The 16,702-nt window shown below is 37.1% G+C and overlaps 1 protein-coding gene across 1 annotated transcript in view; it reads right to left on the bottom strand.

Moving 5' to 3' along the window:
* KCNIP4 (potassium voltage-gated channel interacting protein 4) overlaps positions 1-16,702 on the bottom strand; it is a 543,363-nt gene that overhangs the window by 401,184 nt on the left and 125,477 nt on the right. The window lies entirely within an intron of this gene.

Genomic DNA, 16,702 nt, shown 5'->3' with positions numbered 1-16,702 from the left:
TATGAGTTTTCTTTCAAATAAATATAAAAATAAAATGCAGGAAACTTTCGAGCTACCTGCTCCTCCAGGCCTACTGCCTCATTTCTTTACTCTCCATTATAGCAAATCACCCCAAGTAAGGTGTCTATATGCACTCTAACTTCTCTCCCTCCATCCTCTCAGTTTGAAAAAGAAATAATGCCATGATTCAAACTTCAAACAATATAGAAAACTATAAACAAAGAAATCTTGCTTCTGCTCCTGCCCCTCCCAATTCATAGATGAACCATTCTGTTGGTTTCTAATTTTCTGATCCTTTCTTTTGCAGAAGTCAGTATACTATACAGTCTGTCTGGTGCTTTCTTTGTTTTGTCTCAAAGACATAGCCTGAAGATCTTACCACTGTGAGTGTTTAAAGAACTTCTTTATTCTATTTCATCTTTTTAAATTAAAATTTTTAAATAATATTTTATGTTTATTTATTTATTTTGAGAGAGACAGAGACAGCCTGAGACGGGGAGGAAGTGGGAGAGAGACAATCCCAAGTAGGCTCCATGCTGACAGCAGAGAGCCCAATGCGGGGCTTGAACTCACAAAACCATGAGATCATGACCTGAGCCAAAACCAAAAGTCAGATACTTAACTGACTGAGCCACCCAGTGCCCCATGTTTCATCTCTTTGATGGCTGCATGTCATAATTTATTCTGCCATTCCTCTCTTGATGAACATGTGCTTGTTATTGTCATACAAACAATACTCCATGTGGCATTTCCTATTTGTGCAAGTGTCTGTGCAGAATAATTTCCTAGAAGTAGACTGTTCACTCAAAAGGTAAATACATCTATAATTTACTACCAAGTTTTCACTTCTTAGGAGTTGCTCCATTTTCTACTCCAACCAACAACATATGAAACTGTTATTTTCCTGGAACTTTGCCAACCAAGCATATTGTCATATTTGGTACTGATAGATGCGCCAACAAATCATATTTAAGTGTGGTTTTAATTTGCATTTCTTTAATTATGAGTGTCATTGAGCATTTTATTCCATATTATTAAAGACCTGTCGTTATTTCTTTCTTAATACTTTTTAATACTTTTTATACACAAAGCCTTTTCCTGTTGCTGGTCCTTTTCCTCTCAATTTCTTTGAGCTCTTTATATACTAAAGAGATTATTCCATTATCTGTGATATGAACACATTATCCCTTCAATTTGTTCTAATAAAGTTTTTTCCCCTTACACATTACTAAAATTTCCACTGTGGAGATCAAACATGACCTCTATGTAGCTAATCCAACAAGCAATTCTCAGTTCCTATCTAACTTGATCAGCTGGCGGTTTACCATACAATCGATCACCCTTTCTCCTTGAAATACTTTCTTCACATGGCTTCCTGGATGCCAATCATGCTATCAATATGCTAACAATTCTAAGCCTTGTATTCCATCTTGCAACTCTCCACTGAATGCCAGTCTCTCCTGTCACCTCTATACATGGGCCCGTTAATGGAATGTCCAACTCAATGTATTCTACTGAGTTTTTTATCCTTCTAAATGAATTTCTTTGGTAGGATTACTGATTCTTTATCCTTTCAGTAAAAGAAAACTATCTTCTAGTTGTTCAGGCAATAATTCTCAAACACATCTTTGTTTCCCTTTTTTCTCACTCCCATATTCAATACATCAGCAGAGTCTGTTGGCTTTACCTTCACAATGTAGCTACGATCTGAAATTTCTCTCCAACACCTCTAACACCTTATCCCAGACATCATGGTCTCTCTCTAGATCATTGCATTAGTTCCTAACTAATCTCCCTGCTTTAGTCCGTCACCACTTCTATATATTCTCACCATAACGAGCAGAGTGATACTTCTGAAAGGTCACCCAGATCATATTGTTTTTCTTTGCAAAACCTTCCGATGGCTTCCCTTGACACTCAAAGTTGAAGTCAAAGTCACAATCATAGCTTACAAGATTGCACGTCAACCAATCAGTTTTCAATCTATTCTCCCTCACTTCTTTTGCTCTAATCATGCCCGTAGTTTCCTTGCTCTTACTTGAACATGTCTACCATGTGCCTTGCATTTGAATCCTTCCTGTCTTAAGAACTTTTCATATAGCTACCCATGTGGCTGGCTTGCTTTCTTTTTCCTCCCCCTCCTCCTCCTCTTCCTTCTTCTTCTCCTCCTCCTCCTCCCCCTCCTCCTCCTCCTCCTCCTCCTCCTTCTTCTTCTCCTCCTCCTCCCCCTCCTCCTCCTCCCCCTCCTCCTCCTCCTCCTCCTCCTCCACCTCCATCTTTGTCTTCTTTTTTTGTTCATATTACCTGTTATCCTTGAAGCCTTCCTTGAACAGGTCTTTAAAACTATGAATCCCCACTCCCCCCAACACACAAAATTCCCTATCCAGCATTGGTTTATTCTACTTTAGTTTTGTGATAACATTTGCCATCTAACATAATATATATATATTTTTTTTTTTTTAATTTTTTTTTTTTCAACATTTTTAATTTATTTTTGGGACAGAGAGAGACAGAGCATGAACGGGGGAGGGGCAGAGAGAGAGGGAGACACAGAATCGGAAACAGGCTCCAGGCTCCGAGCCATCAGCCCAGAGCCCGACGCGGGGCTCGAACTCACGGACCGCGAGATCGTGACCTGGCTGAAGTCGGACGCTTAACCGACTGCGCCACCCAGGCGCCCCCATAATATATATTTTTATTATTTATATATTTATTGTTTTTTTTTTTCCATTATACTAGGATATAAGTTCCTGAGAACAGAGATTTTCTCCTGTTTTATTCACTAGTATCACCTAGGACATGGGCTGGCTTGCAGCAGGCACTCAGTAATTATTCATTACTGAAGAAGTGCATTCCTCCTTATGGCAAAAATTTTAAAGTAAAATAACGTGACTCAGCATGTTTAAAACAAAAACCAAACCTCAATTTTACCTCTACAACAACTGAAGAGCTCTAGAGATAACAAGATAAACAAGACGTGTCCCTGTCCTTAAAGGAACTCAGAGTATAGCAAGAGTGAATGCATGTTTATATACAAGCAACACAGAAATCCAAAGGAAAAGAGATCTCAAAGTGTGTGCTGAACAGTCATTATTCATTGTGCTTATAACCTATTTCAGGACTGTGACCAGCCCTTCAATCTACAATTCACTTTAATTGCATAAGCATTCTATCATTCATAACTGCTAAGACTCTTCCTTTATTGACGCTGGAACAGCAGCCTAGAGAGCTTATATGATCATTATCAGATGTGCAACAGAGATGGATACTTGCCTATCCAACATCTGCCTTTGTTAACAAAAGAAGGTCAATTCTATTAGGAGTAATAATGTCTCAGCCTAAAGACTTCCTGTTTCCAGATTTGATGTAGTTGGATCTGGCCAAGTGGTAAAGTTCAGTCCCATGCACAGAACAAAGGAGCGGTGTGTAAGACTTCAGGAAAGCTCCCTAAACGGAGCTGCTTCAACTGGAAGGCATGTCCTCGTTGCTCTTTCTTCTTTTCTCCTTTCTGCTTTCCCCTCTGAGGGCTACATCTGGTCTCTACTGCATATTTTTCTTTCCTGTTTTTGTTTTGTTTTACTTTAAAGATGTACAGTAACCACTTCAGAGAATGCACACGTGTGGACACACCCAGCCACCCACCCAGCCACCCACCCACACACACACACAGCCTTGCCTTAGATGCTTATATATTTCCACTACAAACAAAATTTTAAGCTGTTAACAATTTCTCCACTACAAACAAATCTTTAAGCTGTTCAGGAAAGAAAGGGCAGTGTTCAGAGCACAGGGAAAGATCTAGTGCAGGTGGGAAAAGAGAATAGAGGATCTACGGGGGAGAGACCAAAAAAAGGAGGAGGTCCAGATTATAAGAGATCTCTTACTGCTGAGAGAAGAACAGGATTACTGAGAATAGAAAATGTGAACACCTCCACCCCTCATTACCTCACTAGCAAGCAACAAACTACCAATGTTAGCAATAAACTTCTGAAGGAGAGACATTCTTATATTAAGCACAAATGGAAGACTTAAAACAAAGATGCCCACTCTTACCATTTTTTTTTCAACATTGTAGTGAAGGTTTCAGGCAATGCAGTAAGGCAAGGAAAATAAAAGGCTCACAGATTGAAAAGGGAAAAATTGCACTATTCACATACAAGATTGTCTATGGAGGCACCTGGGTGGTTCAGTCAGTTAAGCGTTTGACTTTGGCTCAAGTCACGATCTCACAGTTCGTGGGTTCAAGCCCTGTGTCAGGCTCTGTACTGACAGCTCAGAGCCTGGAGCCTGCTTTCAGATTCTGTGTCCGTTCTCTCTCTGCCCTTCCACTATTTATGCTCTCTCTCTTTCTCTCTCAAAAATAAATCAACATTAAAAAAATTAAGAAAAATATTGTCTATGTAGAAAACACTCCAAAATCTATCAAAAAAGCTACTAATACTAATAAGTGAGTTTAGTAAGATCACAGGATACAGGGTCATTATACCAAAAATCCATTTGAATGTTGTATACTGGCAATAAATAATTGGAAAGTGAAGTAAATGTTTAAAAAGCACCATCTACAACAGCACCAAAACCCATCAAATACATAGATAACAGGTCTACATGCTGAGAACTACACAATGATAAATCAAAGGAGACTGAAACAAATGGAGAGATATATTACGTTCATGGATTGGAAGTCATCAAGTTTTCCCCAAATAATCTACAGGTTAAACACAATTCCAATTAAAGTTCCAGTAGGGGGGTGCCTGGGTGGCTCAGTCGGCTGAGTGTCCGACTTCGGCTCAGGTCATGATCTTCCTGTCCGTGAGTTTGAGCCCTGCATCAGGTTCTGTACTAACAGCTCAGAGCCTGGAGCCTATTTCAGATTCTGTGTCTCCCTCTCTCTCTGCCCCTACCCCACTCATGCTCTGTCTGTCTCTCTCTCTCTCTCTCCACAAAAATAAATAAACAAAAAAAATTTTTTTAACTTCCAGTAGGGTTTTTCCAGTATAATTTGACAAGCTGATTTCTAAAATTTATATAGAAAAGTAAGCAAACTAGAAAAGCCAAAACTATTTTGAAAAAGAAGAACAAAGTTAGAAGATACATACTATCCATTTTTTGCAATGTATTATAAAACTACAATAATCATGACAAAATATTATTAGTGAAATTATGGACCTATATAGGTCAATGGGACAGAACAGAAAGTCCAGAAGTAGATGCAACACATATATGTGGCAGGAAAAAAAAGTAAAAGCCATTCTTAGCTTGTAAATCACACAAAACCGTCATGGGCCAGATATGCCTATCAGTTTTATTTAGCTGAGCCTTGACCTAGGATGGTGGAAGAGAAAATTGGACAGTCCCTTGATGGTGGAAATGGTGCCAGAACCCTTTTTTTTTGTCTACCTAGAGACTTTCTTTACATGAGAAAGAAATGAATATCCAACTGTTTGAGTTACTATTATTTTGAGTTTTCTATTATATGCAAACATCCTATTAAATCTCTCTTGAAGGAAACGCACATATTGCCTCTGCCTAAGAAGACATTCCTTAGAAGATGTTCTCTCTAGCAGGAGTATTATGAGCCAAAGCATGTTTGTGAAAAAAAAATTACAGGGACATATTTAGTAGAGACATTGAAATTGAAGAATTTGCTGAGAAGGTTATGTTAAGCCATTTTGATAAATAGTATTTCATTGATATATCAGGTGGAGACAGTTAATTACAGATCTAAAAGTCAGGCGGAGCAGTTTGAACTTGATCCAATAGGTAATAAAGAGCTACTGTAGGTTCTTAATCCCAGGTAGTACAGAACAAAGCCATATTTTAGAAAAAGTCATTTGTTAGTGATGTATTCCAGACTAGATCACAGAAGCTCCATGCTGATTATCCTGGAGGGATCAAGCTTAAAAGTTTGAAATGAAAGTAGAAAGAAAAACTTAATTCTGAGAGAGATACCACAGTTAGGGGCTGAATGTACAGAATGATATTTGTTAAATAAAGGTATTCAACTATTAGAAAAGAAGGAAGAAGGCTGATATACATATAGGTAATAAATTTCTGGTCTTTCAATCTCCGTAACTATTTTTAGCTGCCTTGCTTATCTTTATGTTATACAGATGAGCTACACTGAAGACTTATATTGTAAACCTATGCTGTTAAGTTATTTTCACTGAACAATAAATGGGTCAACACTCAGAACATTTTCTATCATCTGATATAATTTTATATCATTTAGTTAAATCTCTGAATCTCTTTCAATAAATAGGTAAGAACAGTTCTTGATTTGTACCTAAATATTCTTTAATTTATCTGGATCAATATATTGACTTAATAAGAGTAACACTCCTAAAATTTTAATGAGATAATATTTGCCAAATGCTAAGAACTCTACATATATCTTTTCTGTAGTCCTCATAAAAATCCCTTGACATAGGTGTGGCAGAGAAGGAGAGCTACCAACAAAAATTCAGGCTCGCCTTTAATAGTGTGAAATTTTAGCTAAGAAAAAGCTGTCTTGCCAGGAACTGCATTTCCCTGTATCCATAAAATTTTGGTGAAGCCTTGTGACTGGATTTTACCAATAAATGTGGGCAAGAGTGTTATCATTTCTGGGTCAAGTGATAAGGAAACACACTGTCATTCTTCGATCACCAGCCAGCTAAATGTTGAGCCTTGTGACTGGATTTTACCAATAAATGTGGGCAAGAGTGTTATCATTTCTGGGTCAAGTGATAAGGAAACACACTGTCTTTCTTTGATCATCAGCCAGCTAAATGTTGAGGCTCTAGAGGTAAATTCCAAGGAGATTCTAAGGAATGGTGTAGCAACTGATTAGAGACATTCTGGATCCCTGAGTTACTGCATGGAAAAGAGTTACCCAGGACAGTGATCTGGAACATGTCCAACTGTGACATGAATAAGAAATATACATTAATTTTCTTAAGCCACTGAGACTTTTGAGCCAAATCTGGCATGCCCTCACTAACATACTACTAGAAAATATTAACATTATCATTGGTATATATTGGAAATTAGGTTTGGGAAAATTAAGTAACTTTCCTAAGATATTAAGTGTCAGAACTGGGATTAGATCATGGAGTGTATTACTTCAGAATCATCATCACCCTCTTACACAAATTTGTGAAAATTTGGTGCAATTGTTTTTATAGGCTAGAAAGAAATTATAAAATCCTACTTTTCAAGGTGTGCAGTCTATGTTTGCAAAGCCCCATAACCAGGTATTTTGGTAATATGAATTACTGATAAGTAACATGCATTTCACTGGAAAAGTATCATTTGCTTTGAGAGGTTCAGTGATGGGATTTGTTATTTTGTTCCAAGTTCAATGGATAATTTCTCCTAATTTTTCTGGTTGATGATATAATATGACCTAGGGGAAAGTATAAGAGCTGAGTAGTCAGAAATACCTGGACCAAAACATGACCTGTTATGACCTTGAGCAAGACATACAGCCTTTCTGAGCTGTGGGTCTTCCTCTGCTAAAGACAGAATTACCAGCTTTTTAGGATGATGATAATACATACTAATGATAAAAATCTTAATGGGGGCGCCTGGGTGGCGCAGTCGGTTAAGCGTCCGACTTCAGCCAGGTCACGATCTCGCGGTCCGTGAGTTTGAGCCCCGCGTCAGGCTCTGGGCTGATGGCTCGGAGCCTGGAGCCTGTTTCCGATTCTGTGTCTCCCTCTCTCTCTGCCCCTCCCCCGTTCATGCTCTGTCTCTCTCTGTCCCAAAAATAAATAAAAAACGTTGAAAAAAAAAAAATCTTAATGAATTATTCAGTATATAATAGATCGTAATTTAATTCAATCGAGAACTATGTATTTAATGCTTACTATTCATCAGATGTTCTTTTAGCCACCAAGGATACAATAATTAGCAAAACACACAAAATTCTTGCCTCTTTCCATGCAACATATTCCATTTAGTTAAAAAAAATTTTTTTTACATTTATTTATTTTTGATAGAGAGAGACAGAGACAAGTGGGGGAGGGGCAGAGACAGAAGGAGACACAATACCAAGCAGGCTCCAGGCTCCTAGCTGTCAGCACAGAGCCCAACGCGGGGCTCAAACTCATAAGCCGCGAGATCATGACCTGAGCCAGTCGGACACTTAACCGACTGAGCCACCCAGGTGCCCCAACAACATATTCCATTTAATTTTATTTTTTCCTAGCATCCCATAATAGAAGAAATTACCATTTAGAAACTTCTAATTCTCCAAGATGGAGAAGTAAAGATGCACTTTACATTCCTACCTAAAATAACAACAAACAGGCAAAATATATTATAAAATATTTTGGAAGACACTGGGCACCAGGCAATAATACATAGTGATCTCTGAGAATGAATGAGGTGAGCCCTACAATTGCCCTAGTTTGCTACCTTAAGAGAAGTTTCAGGTGGCCATGTTGAGAATGGAATCTCAGGTGAGTTTGTGAGTTTGGGAGACTGACAAAGCTAGAGTTTACTGGATGGAGCATCAGAGAAAAGAGAATTTCACAGACAAACACTCAGATCTGCAGAACATCCACCTTGATCACTGGTCAGAGTTCTGATCATCATATGTGTGTGAGAAATGACCCAACATTGGCGAAAGAAGCGTTACCAAAGATTAGAGGAGATGGGACTCAGAATTTACACAGAACCAGGTGTAGTGACTATCCTCTCAATTATGGGAGTGGGACACCCATAGCTCATGGGACATTAGGACATTGGCTAGAGTATGCAGAAAGGTCTTGACTCAAGAGTAAAAAGTAATTACCATAGGCAAAATGCTGTCTTCATTCTAGCCAACAAATATTAAAAGCAAAACCCAAAAGGAATAAACTGATTCTAAGCAACTTAACTGAATTCTAGAACAAAGCTCAAGAACATTTACAATAAGGAAATAATTCCAGGCACACGATATTATAAGATTCACTACAATTTATTGTCCAATCAGACTACTAGGTTTTATACAAGGAACCAGAAATAGAACCAATAATAAGAATAAAAATTACTCCATCAAAACCAAACCAGAACTGCCACAAAAGTTAGAAAAATAGAAGAAAAAAACATTAAATGATTATTATAACTATTCTGTATGTTCAAAACATTAAACAACATGAAAGACATAAGGAAATCTAGATCATGCTCCTAGAGATAAACACTACAATGTCTGAGATGTTAATTGCAGTAAACAGGGTTTACAGTAGATTATACATTGCATAAAAAAACAAATGAATTTGAAAATATAATAAGTAAAAGAGTACAAATTTTCAGCTATAAGATGAAGTCTGAGGATCTAATGTAAAATATGATAACTATGGTTGATAACACTGTATTGTATAATTGAAATTTGCTTTTATTTGAAACTAAAATAATATCATTTGTTAATTACACTTCAATTAAAAAATGGAAATTTTCTAACAGAATAGAACTTGAATGTTCTCATGCACACACACACAAAAATAAATATATGAGGAGATACATATGTTAGTTATGGGGTGAATCCTTTTACAATGTGTATCGGTATCAAATCACCATGATGCATACTTTAAATATCTTACAATTTTATTTGTCAATTATAGTTCAATAAAACTGAAAATTTAAAAAATAATAGACAATCGGAGTAACTCTACATCTGTAAAAACATTAACTTTGTGGTTAAAAGTCTTCTCACATAGAACTCTCCAGGTCCATATGGTTTCACTGGCAATTTTTCCAAACAAATAAAGAGGAAACCATAGAAATTCTAAGCAAACTCTTCAAGAAAAATGAAGAAAAGAGACTTCCCAATACATTCTATGAGTTCAGCATTATCCCAATACCAGAGCCAGGCAAAGACATTACAGTGAAAGAAAACTACAGACCAATATCTCCAATGAACATAGAAAAATTCTAAACCAAACGTTAGCAACTCAAATTCAATGATACATTAAAATGACAACATACTATGATCAAGTACAGTTTATCTCAGGATTGCAGAGTGCTTTAACATTAGAAAATCAACCTCTGTAATTTACTAAATTGATCATCTAAAAAAGTGATAATCTCTACAGATGCTGAAAGACCATTTGATAAAACTCCAACATCCATTCCTAATGAAAACTTTCAGCAAACAGAGAATAAAAGGAAACTTCCTCAGCCTGATCAAATGCATTTTTGAAACACCTGCAGATAACCTAATGGTGAACGACTGAAAGCTTTCTCCCAGTATCAGAAATAAGAGATGGATACCTGCTCATCTCTTCTATTAAACATTATAGTGCAAGTTCTAGCCAATGCAATCAGGAAGAGAGAGAGAGAGAGAGAGAGGGAGAGAGAGAAAGGAAGAAGGAAGGAAGGTAAGAAGGAAGGAAGGACAAAAGGAAGGGAGATAGAGGGAGAGGGAGGAAGGGAGGAAGGAAGGAAGAGGGAGGAAAGAAAGAAAGAAAGAACAAAAGAAAGAAAGAAAGAAGAGAAAGAGAAAAGAAAGGGAAGGAGAAAGAAAGAGAAGGAGGGAGAAAGAAAGGAGGAGAGAATGGAAGAAAAGGAGAGAAGAAGGCAGGAAGGGAGAAAGGAAGACAGAAAGAGAATGAGAGGGAGGGAGGGAAGGAAGAAGGAAGTTATCAAGACTGAAAATGAAGAAGTAAAATTGTCTCTATTTGAAGATGACATATCCATGTATAAATTCCAATTAAACATGCACAAAAACTTACTAGAGATAATAATTAAACTTCTTGTAATTGCATTTCTTTATAGTGATGTTGAATAATAAGAAACTAAAATAAATTACTTATAATAGCATCAAAAATTAAAGACAATAAAATTATAATTTTTCCCAAGATGACTTATAGATTCAACACAATCCGAATCAAATCCATAGAAGGCTTTTTCCTTTCTTTCTTTCTTTCTTTCTTTCTTTCTTTCTTTCTTTCTTTCTTTCTTTCTTTCTTTCTCCTTTCTTTCTTTCTTTCTCTCTTTGTTTTTTTGTTTTTTGTTTTTTTTCTGGTACAAAGCAACAAGCTGATTCTAAATACATAAGAAAATTCAAAGAATCTAGACTAGCTGAGGAAATTACAAAATCAAAAAAAAAGTTGAAGAAATAATGCTACCATATTTCAAGACTTAGTATACAGCTATAATTTTCAATACAGTGTGGCATAAGTGTAAAAACAGAAAAACAGATTGAGAGAATTGAATAAGATCCCCTAATAAGTGAAAATCTGATTTTTAATAACAGTGCAGGCAAAGCAACTGAGAACAGTCTTTCGACAAGTGGTACTAAAACAACTTGATTTACATAAAAAAGAAATTCTTTCAATCCTTATCTCACAGAGTTTACAAAAATTGCCTCAAAATGCATCAAATTTAATTTTAAAATTTAAATTTAAATTTAAAATCTACAATCATAAATCCAGAAGAGGAAAAAAATTAATTTTTTTAATGTTTATTTATTATTTTTGAGAGAGAGAGAGAGACAGAGTGTGAGTGGGGGGAGGGCAGAGAGAGAGGGAGACACAGAATCTGAAACAGGCTCCAGTTTCTGAGCTGTGAGCACAGAACCCATCACAGGGCTCAAACTCACAAGCCATGAGATCATGACCTGAGTTGAAGTCAGATGCTCAACTGACTGAGCCACCCAGGCGCCCCTAGAGGAGGAAAAAAATTTAATGATCTTAAGATTAGGTAAAGATGTTGTAGATATGACAACAAAAGCATAATCTACTAAAGAAAAAAAATATCGTTAAGTTGGACTTCCTCAAATTTAAAATAAATGTCTGTACTTTGAAAGACACTGACAGAAAAAAATACTTACAAAGCATATATGAGGGTGTCAAGAACTTGTACCCAGTATATGTAAAGAACTCTCGAGACTCAATAGAAAAAAAAACAAACAACCAGCTTAAAGAATGGGCAAGAGTTCAGAGCAGACACTTCTCCAAAGACATATAGGTTGGTATATAGACGTCTGTAAGACGCTCAATATCATTAGTCATTAGGAAAATGCAAATTCACATCTTAATGAAATACCATTATACTCCCAGCACAACTGGCTAACATTAAAATTCTAATCATACCAAGTGTTGGTAAGGAGGTAGAGCAACGAGAATTCTCAAAAGCTGCTACAGGGAATGTAAAGTGGTCCTACTTCCTCGGAAAACAGTTTAGCTGTTTCTTAAAAAGTTAAACATACATACCTATCATACCATCCATCCATCTCACTCCTAGGGATTTGCCCCAAAGAAAGAAGATACACAGGCATACAAAGGCTTGTACAAAAATATTAATATCAGCATTATTCATAATAGTCCCAAACTGGAGCAACCCAAATATCCCACAAGAAGAGAATGGATAAATTGTTGTACATCTATATGGTGGAATACTACTCGGAATCAAAAAGGAATGGCCCATAGATACACACAACAAGAAAATCTCAAAAGAATTATGCGAAATGTGAGAAACGAGACGAAAGGGTACACAGTGTATGGATAGACCTACAGGGTATTATGCTAATGGAAATAAGTCAGACAATAAAGGCAAATACCATATGATTTGACTCTTATGTGAAATCTAGAAGACATACAAATGAATAAACAAACAAAAAGCAGAATCAGACCTATAAATAGAGAGAGCAGTAGGATGGTTGCCAGAGGGGAGGGGGTAGGCAAAATGGGTGAATGGGGATGGGAGACACAGTCTTCCAGTTATAAAATGACTAAGTCACAGGAATAAAAGGCACAGCATTAGGAATATAGATAGTTAAGGATAATTCAAAAGTACTGTGTGGTCACAGATGGCAGCTACACTCGTGATGAGCACAGCATAATGTATAAATCTGTCAAATCACTGTGTTGTACACCTGAAACTAATGCAACATAACATTCTGAGTCAGTTACACTCAAATTTTAAAAATACAAGTAAAATTAAAGCAAAATTAATATAGAAAACAGACCCATGGTTGCCTGGGGAAGTGTGGTAGGGAAGGCCAGGAATAAGGGATTACTAGGAGAAATGGAAAACCTTTTGAGGATGATAGATGTATAAGTTCACTATTTTGATTGGAATTATTTATATGGAATTATATATATACTTTATATATTTTGTAATGTATATGAAAACGTATTAAACATTTTAAAGATGTGCAGTTTAAATATTTTAAATATGTGCAGTTTCTTTTATATCTATTTACCTTAATTGAGAAACGTAAAAATATAAAAGAAAAATAATTATCACTTGGGATATTTCCTGATTCAGGACATGTAATGAATTCATCAAACTTTCTGCTTCCCATCATTCTTTCAACCATTTGCATGAGAGTTGAAGATCTGTTGGCATGGAACTATTAGTGTCTCTCCACTTACTAGTGTTAGAAATTCATTTAGTTTTAAGTTTATTTATTTATTTTGAGAGTCACAGAGAGCACAAGTGAGGGAGGGGCAGAGGGAGGGAGAGAGAGAATCCCAAGCAGGCTCAGCACTGCCATTGCAGAGCCCGATGAGGGGCTTGAACTCATGAACCAGGAGATCATGACCTGAGCCAAAACCAAGAGTCATACACTTAACCAACTGAGCCCCCCAGGCATGCCTAAAAAATCATTTTTTATTATGTGGACATAAACATATTATATGCTAAATGCTTCTGCTAATATTGTCTTCAAATTGACATTAAAAGCATTACTGCTCCTTACTGATCAAGTTGGTCACTGGTCATCAATAGTGACTTTTATTTGATGCATATTTACAAAATCATAAATGCACTGCATGCTCACACCTAATAAAAATTGTAATTGTACCCAAGAGTAAGGAATGCAAAATGAAAGTCCTGCCCACCTCCCACTTCTAATTACTTCTTTAAGATTAACAAGGAGGGTGACAAAGATGATGAACTGCCATTTCCAGTTCTTACTGATGCCAGTATTCACTTATTTTCTTTTGTGAACAGAAAGTACTTGTATAGAAATTATGCAGTGATTCATGGTCCTGGGGAAGACTGCTGGCACGCTGATGAAGCCACCTCAGTGTCCTCGGAAATCAGTGTCTCAGAGCTCGGTGGCTATTATCATAAGAAATTCAGCCTGCTTTTAAGCCACCTTGCCTTCCAGGGAGCAAACTATTATTTAAAAAAAAAAAAAAGTTGTTCCTAAAAGGATTCATTTGCCCATTTGCTTGTTCAAAAGAGCATTATTTTTCTGAAAAAAAAAAAAAAATGAAAGACGGAAAGACAGAAATACGGATAGAAAGTGAAAGAAAGAAAGAAAGAAAGAAAGAAAGAAAGAAAGAAAGAAAGAAAGAAAGAAAGAAAGAAAGAAAGAAAAAAAGAAGGAATGAAAGGGAGAGAAGGAAGGGAAGGGGCAGGGGAAGGAAGAAGGGAGGAAGGAGGGAGGGAGAGAGGAAGGAAAGAAGGAAGGAAGGAAGGAAAGGAAGAAGGAAAGAAGAAAGGAAGGGCTAGTTTCATGTACTAGAGCAATCCTCCCTTATTTACTTTTTTTAAAGTTTATTTATTTATTTTGAGAGAGAGTAAGAGAGAGCGGGGGAGGGGCAGAGAGAATCTCAGCACAGAGCCTGTCACAGATCTCAGTCTCACGGACTGTAAGATCATGACCTAAGCCAGACTAAGAGTCAGACACTCAACCCGCTGAGTCCACCCAGGCACCTCTCCCTTATATATTTTTATTATTTTTTAAATTTTATTTCTTTTTTAATATAATTTATTGTCAACTTGGTTTCCATACAACATCCAGTGCTCATCCCAACAAGTGCCCTCCTCCCTACCCATCATTCACTTTCCCCTTTCCCCCATCCCCCATCTACCCTTAGTTTGTTTTCAGTCCTTAAGAGTCTCTTATGGTTTGCCTCCCTCCCTCTCTCTTTTTTTTTCCCCTTCCCCTCCCCCATGGTCTTCTGTTAAGTTTCTCAAGATCCACACATAAGTGAAAACATATGGTATGTCTTTCTCTGCGTCCCTTATATACTTTTAATCTTTGCCTTCATTCCAGCCATGTGTGCTGATGGTTTGGTATTGAATGGGAAGATTTTCTCTGGGGGAAACGACCACAAAGAGATACTTAGAGATGGTAGCATGGAACCAAGGGCGACTATCCTTAGCCTTCCACAAAGAGCGCTAACCTCTCTCCATTCCCTTTTGCAACTTAATGGCTATGGTGGACTCTCATTCCCAGGTATACCAGAGAGAGATGTCCATACAGGGAAAAGACTCTCTTAAGCATAGGTATACAGGGTCTCTCTTACTCCTAGCCTAGGCAGGTTATAGAAATAAATATGCAAATAAAGAAAGGACAGCTTTATAGAAACCATCTAGATTTTCTTCATATCCAAAGACCTATTATCCTAAGGTAGATGGAGTCATAATTTCCAGTATTCTCAGAAAATATCTCAATGGCCTTCAATAGATTCAGAATACCAATATTTACTAGTTCCCATTATATACTCAACATGATTGGGAACTTTATATTTGTCAACATTATATCTCAAGGCCACATTAACCTGGAAAAAACAAAGTAGGGTCAAGACAAGAATCATGAAACAGCATATCTGCCTTTGTCCTCACTGCCCCCATGGCTATGCCACCTCTTTAAACATGACTTGCAAGTATTTCTGGGAGTTCTCTGATAATATCTCACATGTGCTCTCAGTAAGATCTTCTCAGGTACCAGGAAACACCTGACAGTTTCTTTCTATTTGCTCATTCCCGTTCTGATCTATGACTGTTATTAGAGCTGCTGATAGTCATAAAAACACAGCGAGGAGCGCCTGGGTGGCTCAGTAGGTTAAGCGTCCGACTTCGGCTCAGGTCATGATCTCGCGGTCCGTGGGTTCGAGCCCCGCGTCGGGCTCTGTGCTGACCGCTCAGAGCCTGGAGCCTGTTTCAGATTCTGTGTCTCCCTCTCTCTCTGACCCTCCCCCGTTCATGCTCTGTCTCTCTCTGTCTCAAAACTAAATAAACGTTAAAAAAAAAAAATTAAAAAAAAAAACCACAGCGAAACCACTTCTATTCTGCCAATAGCACCAGGGATGTCGTGCACACAAGTAAATTTATTAAAAAAATTCTTCTTTATAAAGAATTGATGTAAGTGTGTAAGTCAATCCATAGCTGTAGATTTGAACCCTATGGCCCCCAAATCAGGAATTGAAGCTACATTAAAGCACTTCAATGATGTTATCAAATTCCACACCAGTAGGGGTTTTTTTGTTTTTTTGTTTTTTGTTTTTGTTTTTGTTTTTGTTTTGCAAAATAGATATTCAAAGGAAGTTTTCATGGAATAAATAAGGGCCCAATGCTACTAAATTTGGTCACAGTCTTGGGAAGTTTTTTGTTGGTTCTGTTTACTTTTTGTGGCTGTTATGTTTTATATTCACTTTTCAGGGTAGTCCTTTCCCCATAGGCTTCTGATATATGAACCTGGTCCTAAATTAAAAGACCCCTGAATGACTGACCCCATGTGCTCCTCAAACACTCTCTTAGCCTCTGGCCCTGATTTTTTGTATTCAAGGGTCTTTTGTGCATTTCTATGTTTCTTACTTTGCTATATTCCAGAAAAACCATTGTTCTGGTAAACAATTAGACCCCTGTTAGACCTATTCTATAATGTCTGCAAACAGTCCCCCTACATATCAAAGAGGAACACCCTTACTTTGTTATCCTATTTCTAAAGACAGAAAAATGGAAATTCTTTTTATTTAGAGTCTAAGTGACTAGGAGTTCA

This window comes from Neofelis nebulosa, chromosome 3 (assembly GCF_028018385.1).
Source record: "Neofelis nebulosa isolate mNeoNeb1 chromosome 3, mNeoNeb1.pri, whole genome shotgun sequence".
In the NCBI taxonomy this organism is placed as follows: domain Eukaryota; kingdom Metazoa; phylum Chordata; class Mammalia; order Carnivora; family Felidae; genus Neofelis; species Neofelis nebulosa.
The sequence above is the reverse complement of the archived record's forward strand: the minus strand, read 5'-3'. Positions and strand labels throughout refer to the sequence as shown.